Genomic DNA, 17,829 nt, shown 5'->3' with positions numbered 1-17,829 from the left:
TGACAAAATGCCCCCTTGCACAAAGGGGGGCATACAAAAATAGTTTGTTGAGATTGGTGCAGAAGAACTTGACTGGCCTGCACAGAGCCCTGACCTCAACCCCATCAAACACCTTTGGGATGAATTGGAACGCGAACTGCGAGCCAAGCCTAATCACCCAACATCCGTGCCCGACCTCACTAATGCTCTCATGGCTGAATGAAAGCAAGTCCCCGCAGCAATGTTCCAACATCTATTGGAAAGCATTCTCAGAACAATGGAGACTGTTATTTAAAGCAGCAAAGGGGGCACAAACTCCATATTAATGCCCATGATTTTGGAATGAGATGTTCGACGAGCAGGTGTCCACATACTACTCATGTAGTATATGTGTCAAGGATTGAAAGTTGGTTACATTTCAGAATATGGCTTTCTGATTGTAGGCTATGTGGAATAAGCCCGGAATAGCCTATGTAAGTTATCTATTTGAATTTACCAGTTGAAATTTGTGAACTAATCCTCAAATAAATAGTGGAAGAAGCTGAGAGCAAAATACATCATGTAGTTACATCATTTCATACATCAATTTACAAATGCCGTGTGACCCAGACCAGGCAGTACATTTGGGGATAGATCTGCAGATTTTCAGACCTCCCCTTTTCCCATCTCGCACGACCAATGAAAGGCCTCACAAAGTATGTTAGGATTGACGCCAAAAAGTTTGATACTGGCAACGAATCCCGCAAGATCTTACTAAAGTAGACGGCGATACATCCGACGGATGAGTGACCCATCTGTCTTTGAAAGCGCAATACATTTTCTCTGTTGAATTGTTGTAGGAGAAGTTTATCTCATCAGAGTGAAAAGTTAGAGCAGAGGAGCAGCGCTTCATATTGACGAGACGCTATTTTGGCAACGTGCTGTTTTGGTAAGTCCAACTGAAATATTGAAAATGTTTGTCTCAGCCTACCTGTAACTCTGGGATATCGCTACACCTACAAAAGGTTGCTCTGATCATGGTAGGCTATTGCATAAACGTTTCGAATGAAGGAACTCTGATCATAACAATAGAGAACTTTTATTATTGCCTCCTTAGGTTATTGATTTAGCTTACTCTGTTATTGATGTGACTTTACAATTGTTTGTATGAATTTCCATTTCAAGTACATCGACTTTTTTTTTTTTTTTACTTTAAGTTGAAATCTGTGAAATTACTATTGATATTATTCTACTGAATTATTTGAAAAAGCCTAATACTTTACCACAATATTTTCAATCTATAGTTCTTGTTGAGCTTTTCATTTTTTGCTTTTTGGTTTCAAATTCCCCAAACATTGCAGTAGATGATTCGAAAATCATGCGGTCTGTTTTATTTCAAGGTGTTCTTAGGGCAATTTGTATTATACTGGACTTAAATCTGTGTCACTCCATTTAGTATGATATATTTATTTACGTTAGGTTACATTATGAACGGAATAGCGGTCGTACAATATCATACATATTACCCGGTCATGCAATAGAATACGAATTGGATGACGTAACTTATCATGCGTCTTGGATGACATATATAATTAAATACGTGTCCACAACAGAGGATCGAGTTCTCGAATTGAACGGTTTATTAACCAGAACTCACAGGCTGCTATTTGGCCATAGCCTACTCCAAATAAATCAGTAAACAACAGGCATCCAACTCTCTGTCAGGATGCAAAAAGAGATCAAACAATAGCAAGCATGGTCTTTCAACCTGCAGTGCCTGACCTCCTGCCCCCCTACACCAACCACAAGGACACCTGGCACCAGAACATTCCAGGCGTTCCTTTGGTTGGCAGACAACAGGTTGACTGGCATGCGGGACCCGCAAAACCGGATACTGGTAAAGTGCACCACAATAAAGGAACAACATAACTTAGGCACACACAGTTGTCTATGTGGGTCGCTACACCACCTCCATCATTTCCAAAACCCTGCAGGGCCCCACCCAGTGACTGTCGAGCTTGGGGCATCAGCCTTTTTTTTCAGGGGGCTTGTAGATCCAGACCATACTTTTCTGCCTCACACTTGCGTTCAGCAGCTGTTCTTTGGAAGGTGTCTCCTTGTGTACTCCGGCCCCCGGGGGAACAGCAGGGCTATCAGGGGGCTGTCGAAATGCCATCTCCGCAGGGGTGCGGATCTCTCTCCCCAGCATGAGAAGGGCAGGAGGTGGCGTTCTGGACAGCGGAGTGGCACGCCATGAGGACCAGGGGCAGATGATTGTCCCAATCATGCTGGTGTTTGGCAGAGATGGTCAGCTGCTGTGCAGCGTTTTGTTGAAGAACTCCGTGAGGCCATTGCCCTGTGAGTGGAGTAGTGCGGCTCTTGAGAATATCCAGCTGCTCACACATGGTGGCAAACACACAGCACTCAAAGTTTCTGATTGTGAATGGACTCTGCAGCGCCAAACTTGCTGAACATAACTGCTGTGAGGGCGTCTGCGATGGTTTCTTCCTCTTGGTCAGGCAGAGCGTAGGCCATTTTGTAAAATAGTCGATGGCCGTGAGCACCCAGTGGTTTCCACTGTCTGGTGGGGAATGGACCAATTGCATCCACTCCAACTCCCTCCATGGGGGCCCCAACTGGACACTGTTGGAGCTGTGTATGAGAGTGGCCTAGAGGGCCCTTTCTCGCTGTGCAGCTGTCACAGCGGGGGCAAAAGTCCTCCACCTCCCTCTTGTGCTGAGCTCAGTAGAAGCCTTGACGGAGGCGGCAGGGGGTTTTGTGACCCCCAAAGTGTCCAGTCCCTACTCATCCATGTATGCCCTGGAGCACAGCCTCTTGCAATGCTTTGGGGACCACCACCTGCCACCTCTCTTCTCCTCTAGCTGGCCCTTTCCATGCTTGCTGCAGCACACCCTTAGCTAGCCGCAGAGCCCCGAACTTTTACCACAGCCCTTTGGTGAGTGTTGCCATTCAGCCATGTTGACCACCTGCAGCTCACAGAAGACGGGCACGTGACATATTATGGCACAGGCCCCTTCCTCCCTCTGTACACAGCTCTCTCACGGGCCTCTCTCCGCTCGGTGGTGGAACCCATCTGCAGTACACGGCCGGTGGGACATGGCGTTGGAGTGGCTTACGACTGAAGCTCCTTCAACCAGCATGCGACCTTCCCCTCTGGCGCTTTGAAAGACTTGAGGCACTGGAGGGCAGAGTGGTCAGTCCTTACCATGAAGGGCAGGCCACCCAGGTAATACTTGAAGTGACATAGTAGCGGCACTCATGTTTGTTGAATGTCTTGCTGAAGTCAATCACCACTCTCTCCCCCTCTGGCCCCACCTAGGTCAGCACCCCACCCATTCCCACTATGCTTGTGGGGGGCGAGCATGGAGGCCTCGATCAGTGCACGCTGAAGGGTGTTGAAGTCCTCCTGGCACTCCATTGTCCATGTTAAGGCCTTGTCCTTCGGCAGCAGGCGGTTTAGGGGACCGGAGAAACTGGAGAAGCCCTGTACAAACCTCCTGTAGTGCTGCTGGTCGGTGGGGGTAGGCCAGTCTCGGACAGCCCCCACTTTGTTCTCCATGGTCCTGATACCCTCTCCCCTCCCATCCCCACTTTGTGCCCCAAGAAAGAGAACCTCTCCTCATGAAGTGGCATTCCAGCACACGCCGTAGCACTCCCAGGGCAGACTGGAAGGAGCTGCCGTGGGCAAGGATGTCATCGAGGTAGACCATACACTCCTTTCGGGGAGATGCCATCCAGCATCCTGTCCATTAACCTCTCAAAAGTAGCTGGTGCGTTGCAAAGGCCCTGTAACTGCCAGTGACCTCTGCTGGTGGAAAAAGCTCTCTTGGCTCTGGCCTCTGGGGATAAGGGCACCTGCCAGTAGTTGCTGCAGAGGTCCAGATCAAGCGACTCATTGATGCATGGTAGGGCGGTATGAATGCTTCCTGGTTACCTCATTCAGCCGCCTGTAATCTGCACAGAACCTCAGCTTGCCCCCCTTTTAAGGAACCCAGCCCTGGGGCTGTCTGAGGGCTTGATGAAGTCCTGCCGCTGCATCTCCAACACCACCTTGTCTCCTGGCGTGCCATGCAGGTACAGCGGGGACGCACCTTGATGGGCGGAGCGTCGCCGGTGTCGATCTCATGTGGGTCTGACCCACCTTATCCTCAGAGCAAAGCTGTCTGAACTCGAACAGTGACTGCCACAGCTGTTCCTGCTACTGTGGGTCAAGACCATCACAGTTCTTTTCCCATATCTCCTTCACTGCCGACAGTGTCCTCTCCTATCTGGAGTAGCTGGGCTGGGGGGGAGGTGTCATTGAGGTAGCTGGGGGAATGTCACACTAAGCTGTGGGGGCTTAGCTATGGTGTGCAGCTGACAGAGAGGCTGGGGGAAGGTCACACACAGATGTGGGGGAGGGGCAGGGCAGCCATGAGTATTGGGTGACTGCAGGCCCTCCCTGGAAGCTAGTGTGTCCCTGTCTAGGCCTAGCTGGAAGCCTGTGCTCCTAAGAAAGTCCAACCCCAGGATACATGGGTCCTGTACAGCTGCTACCCACACAGGATGTCACACTGTCCTGTCCCCTACCCTTTTCATGTGTGCCAGCTCACCTGTGACCGTGCAGGCTGAAACTGAGTCCAACCTGGTACAACGTCTGACTTCACCGGGGTTACTGTGGACTCAATGCCCGGGCACCCCCTTGACAGGGATGTAACAAAAGTCCCCAACACAGTTCCGGCCCACCGAAAATACAGGCTACATCCGCTTGCAGTTGTCTGCTTTTGGGGGAAGTGGAGCCTTTCTCCCCCGTCTGGGCCGTTGGGCTCCTCCTGACGATAGTGGGGGTTGGTAAAGAGAGCCAGGGGTCCTCACTGCCCTGTCTTTGTGGACCCCAAGCCCTTTCCCTGGGCTCTGGGGGACATAGAGCAATTCCTGTCCAAATAGCCTGGCTGACCACACCCCCAGCAGACCATGGGGCCGGGGTGTGTGTTGCATGCGGTCTCTGTGTTGCGTGCTGTCTGTGGCGATAATACACAAATGAGTTTAGTCATTTCAGTCACCCATACAGGCTTTCCAGGCTCTGCACCACAGCCCGCACAGTTGGTGTATCTCCAAACGCCCCCACTGTTTACTTCTGTAATGACTTGGGATGAGTTAGCTGGGTCTGTGTGTGCAGCTCCGTAGTAGAGCGTGCCTGTATGAACTGGTCACGTACCAGCTCGCTCTGCACGGAGGGGGCATGTGAGCGCATGCCTGCCGAGTGATGCGTTCAATGTCATTAGCGAGCCCCCATAGCGGCTCCCCTGGCTGCCTGCATCTACTACTCAGTTCGGAGCCCAGCAGCCCGGGTTGTAAGCAGTGTCCAAAGCACCTCATTGTTCCAACTAACACCCCATATTCATGTCTGTCCTCCGGGCTAAGCAACAACAAACAGGACAAAGCTAGTTGAGGCACAAAGCTAGTTGAAGGCACAAAGCTAGTTGAAGTCCTCCATCTTCATCCGATCACCCACCTAAATGAGCAGTTCTAACTGGGCATGATACTTCCCAAACCACCTTACCAGAGTACAGTAATGACCTTGATTAAATAATAAATAAAATTGTCCACAACAGGATTGAGTTCTCGATTAAATGGTTTATTAACCAGAACTCTCAGGCTACTGTTTGGCCATAGCTTACGCCAAATAAATCCAGGATTCATCCAATGGCATTGAGAAGTATACCACCTCTGTCATCGGCTTCATCCATAAGTCCATCGACGACGTCGTCCCCACAGTAACCGTATGTACATATCCCAACCAGAAGCCTGTAATACATGGCAACATCCGCATTGAGCTAAAGGCTAGAGCTGCCGCTTTCAAGGAGCGGGACACTAATCCGGGCACTTATTAGAAATCCCGCTATGCCCTCCGATGAACCATCAAACAGGCAAAGCGTCAATACAGGATTACGATTGAATCCTACTTCCCCGGCTCTGACGCTCATCGGATGTGGCAGGGCTTGAAAACTATTACTGACTACAAAGGGAAACCTAGATGTGAGGGAGCCTACCAGAAGAGCTAAATGCCTTATTATGCTCGCTTCGAGGCATGCAACACTGAAGCGTGCACTAGAGAACCAGCTGTTCTGGATGACTGTGTGCTCACGTCGGCTACCGAGAGCGTTATCAAGACCTTTAAACAGGTCAACATTCACAAAGTCGCGGGGCCAGACGGATTACTAGGACTTGTACTCAAAGCATGCGCGGACCATCTGACAAGTGTCTTCACTTACATGTTCAACCTCTCCCTTAATGAGCCTGTAATACCAACATGTTTCAAGCAGACCACCATAGTCCCTGTGCCCAAGGAAACAAAGGTAACCTGCCTAAATGATTACCGCCCCGTAGCACTCACGTCGGTAGCCATTAAGTGCTTGAAAGGTTGGTCATGGCTCACATCAACAGATACCCTAGACCCACTCCAATTCGCATACCGCCCCAACAGATCCACAGATGGCGCAATCTTAATCGCATTCCACACTGAACTTTCCCACCAGGACAAAAGGAAACCCTTTGTGAGAATACAGTTCATTAATCAAATGGCCACCGGACTATTACATTGGTAAATATTTACTTAACTCTATTTTCTTGAACTGCACTGTTGGTTAAGGGCTTGTAAGTAAGCATTTCACGGTAAGGTCTACACATGTATTCGGCGCATGTGACAAAGTTTGTCTTGATAAACAACAACAGCTATCCAACTCTCTGTCAGGACTGAAAGAGACCGAACAGTAGCAAGCATGGTCTTTAATTTTGAGGTGATCTTAAACCTCTCACTGAACAGTTTCAACTGAAATTTTCCAACATGAACTGTGCTAGCTATCTTAGTTCGCTGCTAGCTTGGTTAGCACGTTCCTAGCTAGCTATGTTGGTGTTTGCAATGTCATTTTGGCTAGCTAGCTAAATTGTACAGGCTACAGTTCTGTATCCTTGCTGTTGCAATAACCAAATGTTGGAGAAATAAATAATTTGTGAAACCAAGATGTAATGCAGCAGATGACATGGGGTGGGTTCTGAATTCTCAAACAAGTAGCTTCAATTTGATTGGCTTTTGCATGCAATTGGGTTTGAGTTTCTTCATGTAACAGCAAAGTTGTTGTCATTTGCAACTGGAAATAAAATAGTGTGTGTTACTTCGTGTAACCCCAGCCTAAGAAGCGGTAGATCTGTACTATGTAGACTATTTCTTATGTTTTGCCAATCTTAGGTTTCGTGTTTGCGTCTTTTGTACACCAGCTGAAAATACAATATTTTTGCTTATAGAAAATATATTTCAGTGGTTTAGATGGTACCATGATTCTCTACACAATGCCTGCTTGTTTTGTCACATAAACAGAAATTAGGCAAACTATTAGAATTTAAGCAACCAGGAAATGGCGGAGTGAATTCTGCATATTGCACCTTTTAAGCCTGCAGTGCCCGGCCCTCTGCCCTAACCCCCGCCGATCCACCAACCATAAGGTTAAGTTTAGAATAAGAGTTAAAAGGCTGCAATGGTCCTTGATTCAAAAATGTAGCCTGTTGGATTGCTAGACGGTGGCCGATTACTCCTCCCCGACCAACCATCCTACTTTAGACAGAAACGAAACTAGACCATTATTAGGTATCATATGTTTTGGAGGTGCTCAGAAATACGTAAAGTATACAATGTTTTCTATGGCTCTGAGGCCAGGCGTTAGGGCCTTGTCACTCAAAGACAATAAATGATAAGTCAAATCGAATCAAATTTTATTGGTCACATAATTAGCAGATGTTATTGCCAGTGTAGCGGAATGCTTCTGTTCCTAGCTCCAACAGTGCACTAGTATCTAACAATACACGCATCTAAAAGTAAAATAATGGAATTAAGAGGTAGGACGAGCAATGTCAGAGTGGCATTGACTAGAATACAGAATAGACACATAAAATGAGTAAAACCGTATGTAAACATTATTAAAGTGACCAGTGATTCCATGTCTATGTACATAGGGCAGCAGCCTCTAAGTTGCAGGTTTGTGTAACCGGATGGTTGCCGGCTAGTGATGGCTATTTAACAGTCTGATGGCCCTGAGATAGAAGCTGTTTTTCAGTCTCTCAGTCCCAGCTTTAATGCACCTGTACTAACCTCACCTTCTGGATGGTGGCGGGGTGAACAGGCCGTGGCTCAGGTGGTTGTCCTTTTTGGCCTTCCTGTGTAATTGGGTGGTGTAGGTGTCCTGGAGGGCAGGCAGTGTGTCCCCGGTGATGTGTTGGGCAGACCGCACCACCCTCTGGAGAGCCCTGCAGTTGTGGGAAGTGCAGTTGCAATACCAGACAATGATGCAGCCCGACAGGATGCTCTCAATTGTGCATCTGTAAAAGTTTGTGAGGGTCTTGGGGGCCAAGCCCCATTTCTTCAGCCTCCTGAGGTTGAAGAGGTGCTGTTGCGCCTTCTTCACCTCAATGTCTGTGTGGGTGTACCATTTCAGATTGTCAGTGATGTGTACGCCAAGGAACTTAAAGCTTTTCACCTTCTCCACTGCAGTCCAGCAGATGTGGATGGAGGCGTGCTCCCTCTGCTGTCTCTGGAAGTCCACGATCAGTTCTTTCGTTTTGAGGTAGAGGTTATTTTCCTGGCACCACTCTGCCAGGGCCCTCACCACCTTGCTGTAGGATGTTTCGTAATTGTTGGTAATCAGGCCTACTACTGTTGTGTCGTCAGCAAACTTTATGATTAGAATTGGAGGCGTGCGTGGCAAAGCAGGCATGGGAGTGCAGGAGGGGGTTGAGCATGCCCCTGTGTTGAGGATCAACGTAGTGGTGTTGTTTCCTTCCTTCACCACCTGGGGGTGGCCTGTCAGGAAGTCCAGGACCCAATTGCACAGGGTGGGGTTCAGACCAAGGGTCCCAAGCTTAATGATGAGCTTGGAGAGTACTATGGTGTTGAATGCTGAGCCATAGTCAATGAACAGCATTCTTACATGGGTATTCCTCTTGTCCAGTTGGGATAGGGTGGTGCAATTGCATCGTCTGTGGATCTATCTATACAAATTGAAGTGGGTCTAGGGTGTCCGGTAAGGTGATTTTGATCCTTAACTAGCCTCTCAAAGCACTTCATGATGACAGACTTGAGTGCTACGGGTGATGTTCATTAGTTAAGTTACCTTTGTTCCTGTACCCAAGAAAGCAATGGTGGACATTTTGAAGCAAGTGGGGGTAAGTGTCCGTTAACACTCCAGCCAGCTGGTCTGCGCATGCTCTGATGAAGCGACTAGTGATGCAGTCTGGGCGGGCAGCCTTGCGAGGGTTAAAACACTTGCATGTCTTACTCACATTGGCCACGGAGAACAAAAGCCCACAGTCTACGTTGAGACTGGTGTTTTGCGGGTACTATTTAATGAAGCTGCCAGTTGAGGACTTGTGAGGCGTCTGTTTCTCAAACTAGACACTAATGTACTTGTCCTCTTGCTCAGTTGTGCACTGGGGCCTCCCACTCCCCTTTCTATTCTGGTTAGAGCTAGTTTGCACTGTTCTGTGAAGGGAGTATTACACAGCGTTGTACGAAATATTCAGTTTCTTGGAAATTTCTCGCATGGAATACCCTTCCTTTCTCAGAACAAGAATAGACTGAGGAGTTTCAGAAGAATGTTATTTGTTTCTGGCCATTTTGAGACTAATTGAAACCACAAATGCTGATGCGCCAGATACTAGTCTAAAGGAGGACAGTTTTATTGCTTCTTTAATTAGGACAACAGTTTCAGCTGTGCTAACATAATTGCAAAAGGGTTTTCTAATGATCAATTAGCCTTTTTAAAATGATAAACTTGGATTAGCTAACACAACATGCCATTGGAACACAGCAGTGATGGTTGCTGATAATGGGCCTCGGTACGCCTATGTAGATCATTAAATATCAGTCATTTCCAGCTACAATCATCATTTACAACATTGGCAATGTCTACACTGTATTTCTGATCAATTTGATGTTATTTTAATGGACAAAAATGAGCTTTTCTTTCAAAAACAAGGACATTTGTAAGTGGACATTTCCCAACTTTTGAATGGTATATAGCTAGATATATAACATTTTACCCCCTTTTTCTCCCCAATTTCGTGATATCCAATTGGATTAAAGTGCCTGATGTAAGTCATCCTGGCTTTGCTGCCTCTGAAACATTCTAAAACCATTATATAGTCTAATGGATTTGGTTTGAAAGGAATTAAATTTCCATTGCCAGCATGAACGACAGCAATGAAAACGATTTCTATTAATTTTCTAGTCTTCTATTCTTGGAATTTGAGTTGTTGGATTTTATTTGTGTGTGCGTTTTTGTTTTTACCCCTTTTTCTCAAATTTCTTCGTATCCAGTTGGTAGTTCGTCTTGTCCCATCGCTGCAATTCCCGTACAGACTCGAGAGGCGAAGCTCGAGAGCCGTGCGTCCTCCAAAACAACCCTGCCGAGCCGCACTGCTTCTTGACACAATGCACACTTAACTCGGTAGGCAGCTGAACCAATGTGTCGGAGGAAACACCGTACACCTGGCGACAGTGTCAGCGTGCATGCGCCCGGCCCGACACAGGAGATGCTCGATGGGACAAGGACAACCTGGCCGGTCAAACCCTCCCCTAACCTGGACGACGTTGGGCCGATTGTGCGTCGCCTCATGGGTCTCCCGGTTGCGGCCAGCTGCGACACAGCCCGGTATCGAACCAGAATCCGTAGTAACACAGCTAGCCCTGCGAAGCAGTGCCTTAGACCGCTGCGCCACTCAGGAGGCCCCTGTTGAATTTCTTGTTAATGAGCTTGATCCATAATCAGTTGGACATGAGTAGTGCCATAAGTAATGAAACACAGGTGATTGAACAGGAAGTCCAGTTAGTACTGTAACACTAATAGTAATCTTCACTCGCAAGCTGTGTTCTGGCAGTCAGCTACTTTATTGGGCATCCAGAACCTAAGGATGGTCTTGAATAGGAGCAGAAGTTTTAGGTCAGCACTTTTCCCTGTCCAGACACTGACTACAGGCAGACAATGGAGCTGGTTGGTGTTACAGTAGGTTATGTAAAATTCACACGTTTTCCAGAAATCCCAGTTGGAAGAATCCTGAAATCAGGAGGGAATAAGCAGGAAATCTGGTATCTTCCCATGTGGATTTAAAAAGAAAGAATAAACATTATTTCACCTTTATTTAATCAGGTAGGCCAGTTGAGAACAAGTTCTCATTTACAACTGCAATGAGGCATGGGCCCTGGTCAAAGGTAGTGCACTACATTGGGAATAGAGTGCCATTTGGGATGTACTTTGTGTTGAGAGGCGTGGGTTACCGGGTTGTTACTAGCCTTATCACAGTCCTGTCCTATGAGCTTCCTGGTGCTATTGACGAGCAGTAGTATTGTACATCATGGACCCAATTTTATTATTATGAATTTATTTTTTTTTGAAAGGGAAACATTTTATTTTCTCCTCGCTCATGTTTCCCCCAGCTGTCGGTCAACAGTGTGTCACGTTTACCAAAAGCTCCAACAAGTGTGACTCTACTGTGGGTAAGATTAGACATTGTGTTCACACACGTTATCCAGTTTGGCCCCATCATTCTCCTTTCATTATGTCCTTTGTATTTAACTGCAGTCCCCTCCGTGTTGTACACCTGTTTGTCATCCTGGTGATTCATTGTGCGTCTTAAATGGCACCCTATTCCCTATATAGTACTCTACTTTTGGCCAGAGCCTGGTCAAAAGTAGTGCACTACATAGGGAATAGGATATAATTTGGGATGTGTATACCTTATGTGCTGTGGGTTATCTCACCCTAATGGCCTCGAGTAAAGGTGAATGACCCCATGGCCATGTAAAAGTGTTTGCTTATTGCTAGCAACGGTGCCCCAAACAGTCAGAGAAAGAGTAGATCTCCCCCAGCCAGGTATTCCAGGTATGCATATGTGACTTAACCCTTAGATGAAAGGATCATTGGTATTGGAGTACTGCGGATGGAACCAATATTCCTGTGAGCCTCCCGGGCCCATGTTGTGCATCTAAGGGTTAACACAGTTCAATATTCTAATTATGTATGGAAATAGCCATGGTTATGTGGGTTTGCAATAGCAGGGATACATTTTTAGTTGTTTGTCTTCTATCAGCTATTGCAAGCATTTTTATTTGCTGAACTATTATGCCATGTTTCTTTTTATTGATATTGGTTTTAAAAGGGTATGAACCTTACTTCGACCATGTCGAATGTGAGGTATGAAGCATGACTGACTCGGGGCCATGCAAAACATCAGAGCTCAAATAAACTGAATATACATTCTGCAATGTGTCCACTGATAAAGCGCCAACGTGCCTATCTTGGTGTCCCACTAAATAATTAATGAAACACAGGTCTGGCTGTGGCTTTGCTGATAGTGGTCCACTGTTATTATTTCATAGATGGGAAGCAACATGGCATCCCGATGATGGATTACAGAACATGCGTCCCAAATGGCACCCTATTCCCTATATAGTACACTACTTTTGACCAGAGCCCGTAGGTCATTTGGGACACAGTAGAATGCATTCAGAAAAACAACAGTTCGGTAGTTAAGGGCAACCTTTTGATGTTCATGCTATGCTTAGAGGGAACTGTTTGTCAAATTTGTGTACAGAATAACAACTAACAGTTGTTTTTTTCTGTCTTGATGGTTTATACAGCGAAAAGGGACTTTCACCCTTGTTGGTTATTATAGGCCTTGCACATCCTGTCAATTAAATGTTTTCTCAGACAGGAACCATTTATGTTAATTCCTGTGGCTGATGGAAAGTCAATACAAGCAACACAACTGTTTTCGTTCTCTAGTCCTCACCAAGCACATGTTTAGATTCCACCTGAGGTTATACTCTCCAATTTTGTCTGCATCAGTTTCTCTTCATTTTGATGTCCAACTGAAGAGAAGCTAATGAATAAAACAAAGTATTTAACTTTTAATCGAGACCATGTGTTCTTCCTTGATAGATGTGTTTAACATGATGTTGTGTTAGTTGAACAAAGACTCAGACTTTGTTGGAAGTAAGCCATCGTTTGACAGGCTAAATAGAGTAACATAATATGGACTTTTGAGAATCAAATGTAAAAAGAGGACTAAATTGAAAATGGGCATTATTGTGTTCTATCATCTGTCATTTTTTTAATCTGGCTGGAGCAACTTTATACTTATCAATTCAATCAATAAACGAATGAACCAATCAGTCTCTCAATCCATGTGAAGATGTGTAGCTCTGTTTGTCCTTAGACAGGCTACTGTACTTTAATGTGTTCCTACCTTCACTCATTTAATCCATGCAAACAGAAGAAAAAAGGAGGGACGCACACAAACCCAGCCCCAGGGGCAGCCAGTGGTGATTCCACCGACGAGCAAGCATCAGGCTTCCTAAACAGAGGCAGGCCTTGGTCCTCCACTGCCCCTCCTACGGCAAAGGCAGCCCAACACGGAATACAGTGAGTTGGCTTCTCTCTGAGTTATGTTTACCCTCTCTCTTTCTGTTGCACATACTTTCTTAATGACAATGTTTATTGTATGTACTTTTTTTATAGTGTTGACATGAAAGTTAGAATGCAACACGGCGCATGGTGATGTCGTCATTGAAGTCCGTCATTGTCTGTCTACTGCAGGGCAGAAATAGCATCTTTATAAACTCGGCAAAAAAGAAATGTCCTCTCACTGTCAACTGCGTTTATTTTCAGCAAACTTAACGTGTAAATATTTGTATGAACATAAGATTCAACAACTGAGACATGAACTGAACAAGTTCCACAGACATGTGACTAACAAAAATGGAATGTGTCCCTGAACAAAGGGGGGTCAATATCAAAAGTAACAGTCAGTATCTGGTGTGGCCACCAGCTGCATTAAGTACTGCAGTGCATCTCCTCATGGACTGCACCAAATTTGCCAGTTCTTGCTGTGAGATGTTACCCCACTCTTCCACTAAGGCACCTGCAAGTTCCCAGACATTTCTCGGGGGAATGGCCCTAGCCCTCACCCTCCGATCCAACAGTTCCCAGACATGCTCAATGGGATTGAAATCTGGGCTCTTCGCTGGCCAAGGCAGAACACTGACATTCCTGTCTCGCAGGAAATCACGCGGAGAACGAGCAGTATGGCTGGTGGCATTGACATGCTGGAGGGTCATGTCAGGATGAGCCTGCAGGAAGGGTACCACATGAGGGAGGAGGATGTCGTCCCTGTAATGCACACCGTTGAGATTGTTGTCATTGCAGGCAATCTCAGTCCGATGATGCTGTGACACACCGCCCCAGACCATGACGGACCCTCCACCTCCAATTCGATCCCGCTCCAGAGTACAGGCCTCGGTGTAACGTTCATTCCTTCAATAAAGGCGAATCCGACCATCACCCCTGATGAGACAAAACTGCGACACGTCAGTGAAGAGTCCTGTCTGGTCCAGTGACGGTGGATTTGTGCCCATAGGCGACGTTGTTGCCGGTGATGTCTGGTGAGGACCTGCCTTACAACAGGACTACAAGTCCTCAGTCCAGCTTCTCTCAGCCTATTGCGGACAGTCTGAGCACTGATGGAGGGATTGTGCATTCCTGGTGTAACTCAGGCAGTTGTTGTTGCCATCCTGCACCTGTCCCGCAGGTGTGATGTTTGGATGTACCGATCCTTTGCAGGTGTTGTTACACGTGGTCTGCCACTGCGAGGACGATCAGCTGTCTTAGGCGTCTCACAGTACGGACATTGTAATTTATTGCCCTGGCCACACCTGCAGTCCTCATGCCTCCTTGCAGCATGCCTAAGGCACATTCACACAGATGAGCAGGGACCCTGGGCATCTTTCTTTTGGTGTTTTTCAGAGTCAGTAGAAAGGCCTCGTTAGTGTCCTAAGTTTTCATAACTGTGACCTTAATTGCCTACCGTCTGTAAGCTGTTAGTGTCTTAACGACCGTTCCACAGGTGCATGTTCATTAATTGTTTATGGTTCATTGAACAAGCATGGGAAACAGTGTTTAAATCCTTTACAACCTTTACAATCAAGGTCTGTAAAGTTATTTGGATTTTTACAAATTATCTTTGAAAGACAGGGTCCTGAAGAAAGTTATGTTTTTTTTTGTTGCTGAGTTTATATATTAATCCCTAGTTCTCCCCATTGCTCAAAGGTGTTAGAGGGGGCAAAGGAGGGATTCCTGGAAGCAGGAATGATATTGGTGTAAGGTCAAAATGGACTTTAATTTGCTTCCAGATTCGGACTGTGCTGTGTATAATAGGATTGTCACTATAAAGTGACATCTCCAACTTGACAGGTGACAAAATCACAGCGCCAATAGAGAAGTGGTGGCAATCCTCACGCTCCATACGAAGCCAACTGGATGACGGAAATGCATCATCCAGTAAAAACGTAACGGCACAGAGGTTAGCAGCCCAATAGTAAAATATAACATTTGGGAGAGACGATCCTCCTTCCATCTTGGAGTTAGAGGTTTTTTTACCTATCCTGTGTGTTTTTATAATCCCAGATGATTGATAATTGAGTCCAGTTGTTTATGAAAGGACTTAGGTATGAATACTGGGATGTTCTGGAATAGGTAAAGCAGTTGTGGGAGGAAGACCATTTTAATGGCATTAGTTCTTCACAGAGTAATGAAATTGGGAGAGTTCTTAAATTGTATGTTTCTCTTGAGTTTTTGCATCAGAGGGGGGAAATTCTCTTTAAATAGTGAGGGGTATTGTTTGTTAACTAGAATTCCTAGATGATAACTTAAATGGAAGAAGTTTTAACCAAGAGGTGTTTTGCAACCATATGGGCATTAATTCGCTCTTGTTCCAATTTATTCGGTATCCTGAGAAGGTACCAAACAAATTGATCAAATCAAGACTAGCTGGAATACTAGATTAGGGTTCTGTTACATACAGTGCCTTGCAAAAGTATTCATCCCCATTGAGTTTTTCCTATTTTGTTGCATTACAACCTGTAATTTAATAGATTTTTTTATTTGGATTTCATGTAATGGACATATACAAAATAGTCCAAATTGGTGAAGAGAAATTGAAAATATATGTAATTTTTTTAAATAAAAAAATAAAATAAGTTGTGCATTCATATGTATTACCCCCAATGCTATGAAGCCCCTAAATAAGATCTGGTGCAACTAATTACCTTTAGAAGTCACACAATTAGTTTGCACACAGGTGGACTTCAACTATTTGTCACATGATCTCAGTGTATGTGTGTGTGTGTGTGTGTGTGTATGTATGTATGTATGTATGTATGTATGTATATGTATATATGTATGTCTGGTCTGGTCTTTCCTTCCTTCTGAAAGGCCACAGTCTGCAACACCACTAAGCAAGGGGCACCATGAAGACCAAGGAGCTCTCCAAACAGGTCAGGGACCATGTTGTGGAGAAGTACAGATCAGTGTTGGGTTATAAAAAAATATCTGAAACTTTGAACATCCCACGAGCACCATTAAATCAATTATTAAAAAATGGAAAGAATATGGAACCACAACAAACCTGCCAAGAGAGGGCCGCCCACCAAAACTCATGGACCAGGCAAGGAGGGCATTAATCAGAGAGGCAACAAAGAGACAAAAGATAACACTGAAGGAGCTGCAAAGCTCCACAGTAGAGATTTGAGTATCGTCCGTAGGATCACTTTAAGCCGTACACTCCACAGAGCTGGACTTTACGGAAGAGTGGCCAGAAAAAAGCCATTGCTTAAAGAAAAAATAAGCAAACACGTTTGGTGTTCGCCAAAAGGCATGTGGGAGACTCCCAAAACATATGGAAGAAGGTACTCTGGTCAGATGAGAGTAAAATGTAGCTTTTTGTCCATCAAGGAAAATGCTATGTCTGGCACAAACCCAACACCTCTCATCACCCCAAGAACACCATCCCCACAGTGAAGCATGGTGGTGGCAGTATCATGCTGTGGAGATGTTTTTCCATCAGCAGGGACTGGTAAACTGGTCAGAGTTGAAGGAATGATGGATAGCGCTAAATACAGGGACATTTTTGAGGGAAACCTGTTTGTCTTCCAGAGATTTGAGGCTGGGACCGAGGTTCACCTTCCAGCAGGACAATGACCCTAAGCATACTGCTAAAGCAACACTCGAATGGTTTAAGGGGAAACATTTAAATGTCTTGTCAAAGCCCAGACCTCAATCCAATTGAGAATCTGTGGTATGACTTAGACTGTTGTACACCAGCGGAACCCATCCAACTTGAAGGAGCTGGAGCAGTTTTGCCTTGAAGAATGGGCAAAAATCCCAGCGGCTAGATGTGCTAAGCTTAGAGACATACCCCAAGAGACTTGCAGTTGTAATTGCTCCAAAAGGTGGCTCTACAAAGTATTGACTTTGGGGGGGTGAATAGTTATGCACGCTCAAGTTTTTTTTCCAAGTTGTAAGACAACAAAATAGGAAAAATGTCAAGGGGGGTGAATACTTTCGCAAGCCACTGTAGATGAGAATGTCATCTGTGTATAGTGAAATCTTATTTAGATTATCTTTAGTATTATAGCCGTATATTGCTGTATGAGATCTTATCGCCTGAGCGAGAGGTTCAATGATTAGGGCAAAAAGCAGAGGCAACAGCGCACAACCTTTCCTTGTCCCTCTATTAAGGTTAAATCGTTGCGACAAAGTTTGGTTAGTGGGTATTCTCGCACAGGTGTTCCTATATAAAATCTGGATCCATTTTGTGAACCCATCTCCAATATTACATTTCTGTCGGACCTTGAATAGATAGAACCACTCAACTTGGTCAAAGTCCTTTTCGGCGTCCAGAGATATAACGGCAAGGCCCACGTTGGGTAACTTCTGAGAATACATAATGTTGAAGAGGCACCTGAGATTGAAGAATTAGTTTCTG

The 17,829-nt window shown here is 45.6% G+C and overlaps 1 protein-coding gene across 4 annotated transcripts in view; it reads left to right on the top strand.

The window, feature by feature from the left end:
- The first annotated feature begins 684 nt into the window (after positions 1 to 684).
- LOC115156095 (myosin light chain kinase, smooth muscle) overlaps positions 685 to 17,829 on the top strand; it is a 92,130-nt gene continuing 74,985 nt past the window's right edge. For 2 of the 4 annotated variants that reach the window (XM_029703394.1, XM_029703392.1), the window contains exons 1-2: positions 685 to 907; positions 13,282 to 13,430. The gene's annotated coding sequence lies outside the window, so the exon portion shown is untranslated. The remainder of the gene's footprint in view (positions 908 to 13,281; positions 13,431 to 17,829) is intronic. The other 2 variants (XM_029703396.1, XM_029703393.1) reach the window with 2 other exon arrangements.

This window comes from Salmo trutta, chromosome 20 (genome assembly GCF_901001165.1).
Source record: "Salmo trutta chromosome 20, fSalTru1.1, whole genome shotgun sequence".
NCBI classification, from domain to species: domain Eukaryota; kingdom Metazoa; phylum Chordata; class Actinopteri; order Salmoniformes; family Salmonidae; genus Salmo; species Salmo trutta.
Note: the sequence above shows the minus strand (reverse complement) of the source record. Positions and strands in the feature narration are given on the sequence as shown.